Source organism: Phoenix dactylifera, chromosome 6, assembly GCF_009389715.1.
Source record: "Phoenix dactylifera cultivar Barhee BC4 chromosome 6, palm_55x_up_171113_PBpolish2nd_filt_p, whole genome shotgun sequence".
Classification (NCBI taxonomy): Eukaryota; Viridiplantae; Streptophyta; class Magnoliopsida; order Arecales; family Arecaceae; genus Phoenix; species Phoenix dactylifera.
In genome coordinates this window covers 17,826,111-17,834,089 of record NC_052397.1, presented here as the reverse complement: position 1 = coordinate 17,834,089, position 7,979 = coordinate 17,826,111, and the positions used below count along the sequence as shown (strand labels likewise).

The window sequence follows — 7,979 nt, the reverse complement described above, 5'->3', positions numbered from 1 at the left end:
ATAGTTGCTCACCCTACTCTAGTGTAGGTGCAACCAGCAGAATTAAGGGCTACAATCTGGCACAAATGCGAGGGGAGCCTCCTGATATGGCCAACGTACCTCTCCGAAATGCTGCACAGCATAGGAAGCGACTCAGTCTGCTATCCTATTCGCCTTTTAATACACATGCATTGCCTGAAAGGCGCTACAGTCTCTAGGTTTCCTCCCATCCTTGTTTGAAAAAAATACTAAAAAAATAAATTCCATGGACCAAGTCCTTTTCTATAGAGTTTTGAGCTTTTTTTTTTTTTTTTTTAGGTATTGATCCATGAACGCTAGCTTATTTGGCAGCCCTAGCCGGAGCATGACATCACAGCTATGGCACGCCGGTATTCAATTTAAAATACCCTAGAAATGGCTATGCATTAAGCCTTCCTAGTGGCTTTTAGGGTGTTCCCACTATCCACTGCCAAATCTTCAAATCTTATCATCGCCTTCACAGCATAACAGGCTCTTCAGTCTAGCAACTGGCACTCAGCCTGGAGGACCACTGAATGTGGACATTGGGATCCTTCGGATGCGCCATGCCCACCTTTTCTGCCTCCATTACCATGCTTTGGTGCTTTCATTTCACTAGTGGCTTGGACATTCGTGGCCTCCATTTTGAGCCATTGACCGAGCTCCATCCTTAGTTGTCTGCAGTATAGGAGAGGGAACAAAATGACAAGCTAATAGCTCTAAAAAGTCTCACGTAGTGGCAACATATCCAAAGAATAGCGAGCACTTCGAACAAAAAGAGAAGTGGGGGGCCGCAGCAATGATAGTGCACTGTCGATAGATATACAATTAACTAAACCTCATCATCTAGTTCTCCAGTTAGAACTGTGGATATGCTTATTTTTATTATACCAGAAGCTTATGATGTTTAGAACGCAATCGAATTTAAAAATGTGGTTAATCTCACATATCTTCATACTTTAACAAACTTCTCTAGTGGTTTCCTTGGGACTGCTTCACTTTGTGAAGTCAACTCAGCATGATAGTAGTGTGATGGTAAATGATGCTGCTTTTTGAAGAGGGAGAGATGTATCCATCATGCATGGATGTTTATATAATTCCACTAGCTTTTCCACCTGCTTTTAGCCCTTCCTCCCCTTTGTCTTAGCATCCGTCTGCTCCCTTCACTCTTCTTATTACTGCATGGGCTTCCTTCAAAGTTTAGGATATTCCATCGCCAAGGCCGTCAGTGAGTTCCCAACATTGCTGGTGGAAAGGATGGAACACAATGTTTGATAAGCTAGCTAGGCCTTTTCTTCTAGACTCACATTTGCATTCGCCTATACGGTAAAGAAAGTAAGCTGCGGGGTATGCAGTGGAAATGATATTATATGGTTCCAGAGTTCCATTTATTAAAAGTTGTCGCTCCTCCATTGGCCAACACTTGAGTTCCATCAAATCTCTTGAAGTTATAACTGCCGATATAGGACTAAACACCCGTTTATATGGATCCTTATATCTTTGTTTAAGTTCTATTATTCTCGCAAGGCTGAAGATTTAAATTCATTTAAATCTAATTTTTATTTAAGCACCATGATCGATTCATGGTCAGCTCTAATGGCCTCGTACTACAACGTGCCCCAATTCATATAAGCCATAAGCCGGATCCGTTCTAATATTATTTGTGACAATCCAGGGGAAGGCACTATATCTCTAGGCTTTTATAGTTAGTGATTGATAAATATGACTTAATTAAGACTGCTTGAGACTCTCCACCTCTTATACATACTGCAGCATCACGACTACTAATGTAAAACTAATGATCTTGAGTGATGAAGAAAAGATGAGGTGCTATTTGTGTGTTTGCAAGCTGGAACCATTGCACTTAGTATCAACAATATATGCTGGCGTTTCTTTGTTATGTATATGATTTTTTGAAAAGACTTAAAGAAACAAACAACCTTTATGTACTAGTATGATTATAGACCACTTGCACATGAAATTTAAGGGAAAGAAATCTCTATTTATCCATAGTTTCAATGGAGTGGCGACCTTTTTCATCATTTTGTTTAGAAAAAGGAAAAAGTTGTCATGGTGTCATATTCTTTTTCCAAATATAAAAATCAAACATCAATCAAATATTAGCAATACCAGAGCCTAGCAAAATAAATCCGAAAGGCCTACTTATTCTTTGTATTGATGGAAGAACATAGGGAGTCAATGTTCGACATCACAAAAGCCAACATAAAACATCCAACCCAACTTGAGATCTCCCAAAAGGCCAAATGCCATCTCCCTCTTGCTTTGTCAAACGCTCTAGAAGCCCACCTCCATGGCTTGTCTGCATGCATGTTTTGAAAAGAAAATAGCTCCCCTTTGAATCATAAATTTTGGGTCAATCATAATTGTTGGGCTGCTACTCGTCATCCTGTGGAGCCTATAAACATGAGGGTCATGTATTTGTCAAATTATCTAGTAGATTCAACTACAACACGTGTGCCTCTTTAAGGTTGCTGTCTTGATTCTTTTGGGACTCCTTCAAAGTCATAGGAAGGAGGCCTTAAAAAAAATCGTAGGGATATTGCTTCAAATGAGCTGGTTACAATTAGCTCATCAAAACCAAAGGGACAAGGTGTGTCTTTTGAGACAAAGATTTATTAGATCCGAGAGAGACAACCCCTATCATTCATCCTCCTATCATAGACTTGTCTTGCTATCAAATCCTCTAGAATTATAAGGCAAGAGAGAAGAGAAAGAAGGTCACCCCCATACTTCAATTGGTTCTAGAAGATGTAGGAATTTTTGAGAGATAGAGGATCACAAAGTCAACTAATTAGGACGTAACGAAATGGATGGAATTGTGTGGTATTCAGGAGAGGAGGTTTAATTCTTACCTCTTCACCTGCTGGCAATAAAATTAACATGATCTCTCTCTCTCTTTTCTTTTTTTTTTTTGATGAAAAACATGATCTAAAACTACCCATCATGCTTTTTTGAGATAATCAAATTAAGCTATCCATCTTTCACAAAACAAAAGGACTAAAACAGCTAGAATATAATTTTTTTTAAGAAAAAAGAAGAACAAAGAGGAAAAGGGAAAGGCGTGTACTTTCCAAGGGTCCTTTTAAACCTGATTAGGTTTCATTTTGCCTGCACTGGGCTTTTTATAATCCATATAAACACTCACTCAGTATCTTGAATCTTCAGTTTTTCCAAAAGATCAACGATGGCAGATGCTCCTTCGGTCATGATCTTTTTATGAACTCTCAGCAAAATCAGAGACCCTATTCCCAAATGAAAGAAATAGAGAGAAGAAAGAAAGAAAGGAGTGGTTTTTTGAGAGTATGGATGGACTTAATTCCATGCTTATTTTCTTGTTTGCTGTCAATGTTTTTGCAACATTCGTTTAAATCCACAAAGACTTAACTCCATGCTCATTTTCTTGTTTGCTATCTATATCTTTGCAGTCTTCATTTAAATCCACAAACTCTCCAGAAAAACCCTGCAATCCATACTCATAGCAACAAAAGATATCCTTTTAACAAACTGAGATACTATCGCCATATAGAACTAAAAAGCTATACATAGAATAAGCACCATATTTGAACAGCAAAACCAGAGAACCAAAATAGCCCAACTGCTCCTCCTCCTATCAGTTCTTCTTCTCTTTGGTATAGATGTAGTCAGTGTGAGCCGCAAGGGTCCTCCTCATCAAGCACTCCTCCTCGCCAACTACGCCACACCCTTCATCAAAACTGGCCTCCTCCACAGCCTATTCACCAAACGCACCACAACATCAGATGGCATAAACGATAAACCAATCCCATACCTCATGATAAAGCTAGCTACGACAAACGTACTCATGCAACAAAGCTATGACATAAATACCTCTACTTGGTGAGTCCTTGGATCCACGGGCTCAGGCCGTGCTGCTCGGCTGAAGGAGACAAAGAGGAGAAGTGCTAGAACAAACAGCGTGCTATACTTTGACATCCTTCCCATATCTTTTATCAGGTAGAAGTTTGAGGAGAGGAGATGGGATAGGTTAGTCGAGGGAGAATGGAAGGTGGGTTTTATTTAATGGATTTATAGAGGGGAGGTTGGCTGGCCAAAGAGTGCAGAGAGGTGAAGATGGGAGGGGTGGTATGGGGAGGGTCTTTAAATAGGCCGGCGATATCTAGTTGGGATGATTAAATATTTGGCCCTTTTGAGGCGCTCACAATTTTTTTGGGCAACCCATTGGTTCGTATCGGCGTAGAATTGGATGGGCTCGCCGACTTCTGGACGCCGACTTTTATGATTGCGTGCTCCATACTGTTCATACCGTATGAATACCAAGTTCGAGGAAGGAATAAATGGACTCTCGCTTGTTAGTCCTTAATTTTATTGTTAATGACACCCTTGGCTTCATGAATGAAAACTTGGAGGATAACACATAAAATTTTGAATCCTATCTTAAAATGGCTGCTCAGCTGATTAGTGCCAACCTCTCTTCAAGTAGGAGCTCTCGGCATTGAATTAGAGCGGTGGTGAATAACCATTATATTCATTTTATTTTATTCGAATAAAAGTTTATTTTGCATCAAATTTCGTGCAGAAAGTTGTTCGATGGAAAAGTTGTTTTTGTATATTTGGCTAATTATGGAAAAGTGATACATTTCAGGGTAGTTTATGTTTAATTGAGCATTTACTTTCTAAAAAAAATATATAAAGTATCTATTATACCCTTAATAAAAGAAAAGATCTTGCACCATTCTATCTAAAAGCTTAAGGGTATTTTTGGAAAAAAAAATTATTCTAAAATCTAGCTAGGTAAAAATTGAAATTTTCCATATCTCACATTGATTTTTCTTTCACATAAAATATAACAATCTTTTTCCTATAGAAAAGTTATTTTTCCCTATTTTTCTTCTTTGAAATTCGAACAAAATATGAGGCATTTCTCATTTTCTCTATTTTTCCATTCCCCCACTTGTTTCCTCCTCGGCCCATAAACTAAACAAGTCCAAAGAGTAAAATAAGATTGTCTCTGCAGGTGCATGTCAATTGTTTTAATATACATGTCATATAAAGAGGACAAGATGAATTTAAACATCATCTTGATGACTACCCTAGAACAATTTTAATATGTGCAGGTCAAGTCTCTCATATTATAGGTGAGGTTGGGTTGGGTTTAGAGGGTTAACTATTATCCTCTATATATTTAGTTGAACCTAGTTTAGTTTAATGAGAGCCTTCATGGCATCACCCAACTTCACCCTCAAAAGTATAATGAAGCCACCAACTCAACCCACCTCCACCCTCGACAAATCATTCAAATATGGCTGGAATGATAAGATATTGATGTATCCTTTTCTGTCACCTGTTATTAGGTCATATATCAAGCCAGATTGAGGTATAAGAAAGTTTCAAATAACCCAAGAGGCAATCTCCAAGTCATATATATATATATATATATATATATATATATATATATATATACACACACTAATTAAGCCACAAAATAGCTAGCTTATATAAAATAATGTTCGGTATGGGAGAGCAGCCACCCACCATTTACTTCCAATCTTTAGTTGAAAGTCAGAAATGAGACTGTTGTACCAGTCACTAAACCAAGATGTTTTTTATCATTTCACAAAGCACAACCCATGGACACCTATGATGACTTACATAGATGATAAAACTTCTTTTGAAATATCTTAACCCTTTTCTTTTCTAGCAAAAAATTTCTTAATCATCAAAATGGTACTTTGTCTAGGTCCAGAGGAAGGCTGAAGCAAAGTCAACTAGTTCTTTAGGAAAAAAAATAAGATAGATTCCATAAGACTTTACGGATTAATCGTGCTGATCAGTTTCTTGGAAAATATTCCATACTTCTATGTACTCCATTTTTTTCTAGAAATTTGGAATAATTTAAGCTTGCAGAGGTAATAGAATTGTCAGTCTGTGTCACCTGCATTTATATATGTATGTTGCTATACCCTGAGAAGGAGACCAATATGAACAAATATCAAACAAAGAAAAAAAAGAAAAAAAGGGTTTTGATTGGTTTAACTGCATTCATATATGTATGTTGCTATACCATGAGAATAAGACCAATATGAACAAATATCAAAAAAAAAAAAGAAAAAAAAAGTTTTGATTGGTTTGCCTTGCCTTTTACAATTCAAGCACAATCCCAGGAGTATCACGTGTACTTGTTCTTTAGTGCCGACTTCCAAAATGAATAAATTTAAAAAAAAAAAAAAAGGAGGAGGAGGAGGAGTAGAGCATGAAAGTTTGGTGGATCTGTTTGAATTCTTTATAGTTAGTCTTTTGTTTCAACTTTTTTTCATTTCAAGGAAGTGGATTTGGATATTACCAGTTGGCTTCCACTTTCTCTTGGCGTAGCCAACTAGATAAATGAATAACTTTGTCTTTCCAACGCAGATTCTTCATTCAAAATTATCCTACGTAATTACACGCTTTATCCACAGCAGTTTCTTTTCATCAATCTCATAGAATCAAAAGATCAAAAAAGAAAAGAAAATCAGAAGTAGTGTGCATATGATGCATTTTGTTTATGTTTAGGCACTAATCACATGTTATTTCAGTTAAACTTGAGTGAGATCCACTTAAGATATACAAAATAATAGGATTTGTTGAAATCGAACTCCTCTAGCTAATATAATCAAACAGCAAAACAAGGATTTGTAACTCATATCCCATTATTAATAAATGATTTTTGGACATCACTGACTGTGAGGAATATTAAGTTGACTTCATGCCTTAATGCAGCATAAAAATACGATCGAAATAACCACAGAAAAACATATTTTTTCTTTACTACTGACCTGGATGAATATGAAGCTTCATGCAGTGGAAAGCGTCGCCCTTCTTCCTTCCTCCCATTTTTCCTCCTCTCCTTAAATTTCTGACAGCTAAAGGTGACAAAGTTCCAAGTTTCCAGTCTCCACCACTAAAAACTTATCTGGATTTTTTCGTTTCTCAAAAGAGGAAGTTAAAAGAAAACACTTATCTGATTTATTCTCTTAATTATGAGCCCCCACAAGCGAGAATTATACTATTACAACTAATTCTCTTTCATGGGCTTGAACATTTCATTGCAAATGCATGTAAGAAATAAGGGACCAGTTTTGTGGTGGTTGAAGAGGTGTTGACAAATAATAGTGCACTATTCTCAAGGTTTTAGTATTTCCACGCTTTGGTAAAAATATAAAATATAATCTAAAGGAGTCTCTCTAGGTGGGCAAAACTATTTTTTTGAGCAAACTATTTTTTTCTTTTGACCATGCAAACTTCTATTCTTTATTTATTTTTTTGCATTTGACTTCAATATAGGGAAACCTCAGCACTTGCGTGTATACATCTAAATAATATCATTGCTACCCTTTAATCCTCTGCATCATCGCCAATAAGCAATAGGATTGGGTCGTCGTTTTCATGTGGCCATAAGCTAGGCCCGAGAATATTCGCACGAGTTTGGGCCTACAAATAGATCCCAAAGAATATCGAGCCTTTTGGAGTTTAGGCTTGGGCAGTTGCTTGTCTCAAACACGGTCTGAAGCCCAAGCCCGGGACTGAGCCCAAGGCTCGACCCACCAATCTCTCCCACCTCTCCCTCCCTCCCGCTCCTATGCTCCAATCCCCAATCTCTCCCATTCAAATCAAGAGACACCTCCTTTTTCTCCTCGTCCCCCGCCTTCCCTTCTCTGCCATCCTCATGTACTCTCTCCCTCCTCTTCTCTCCCCCACCCTTTCTCTTCTCTTCCCTCTGTCACGCCCCCGCCTCTACGAGGCACGTGAGGCATCCAGTGCCCACGTGGGGGCCACATGAGGGGGGAATACGGGGCTCCCCTGCCAGATATTGTCCGGTTCTGGGGCTTCACGCAAGCGTCCTTCACTCCTCCCCGGTTTTGTTTTCCACCCAAAACGCGTCTGCAGGATTAGGAGACACCCGCCTCATATGCCCAGGCTCTAGAACGAGTCTTTCCGATGTGGGA

General features: G+C 38.3%; 1 long non-coding RNA gene and 1 other non-coding gene across 2 annotated transcripts; both read right to left on the bottom strand.

Annotated features, from left to right (window-relative positions):
• Positions 1–3,381: 3,381 nt before the first annotated feature.
• LOC103707517 lies at positions 3,382–4,702 on the bottom strand. The gene is made up of 2 exons (XR_001879484.3): positions 3,865–4,702; positions 3,382–3,748 (listed from the first exon to the last, which is right to left on the bottom strand). It is a non-coding gene; the product is annotated as an uncharacterized LOC103707517 (transcript).
• A 132-nt stretch (positions 4,703–4,834) lies between these two features.
• On the bottom strand, positions 4,835–6,991 carry LOC113462751. Its single transcript, XR_003385806.2, has 2 exons — positions 6,810–6,991; positions 4,835–5,338 (listed from the first exon to the last, which is right to left on the bottom strand). It is a non-coding gene; the product is annotated as an uncharacterized LOC113462751 (long non-coding RNA).
• Between the last annotated feature and the right edge of the window lie 988 nt (positions 6,992–7,979).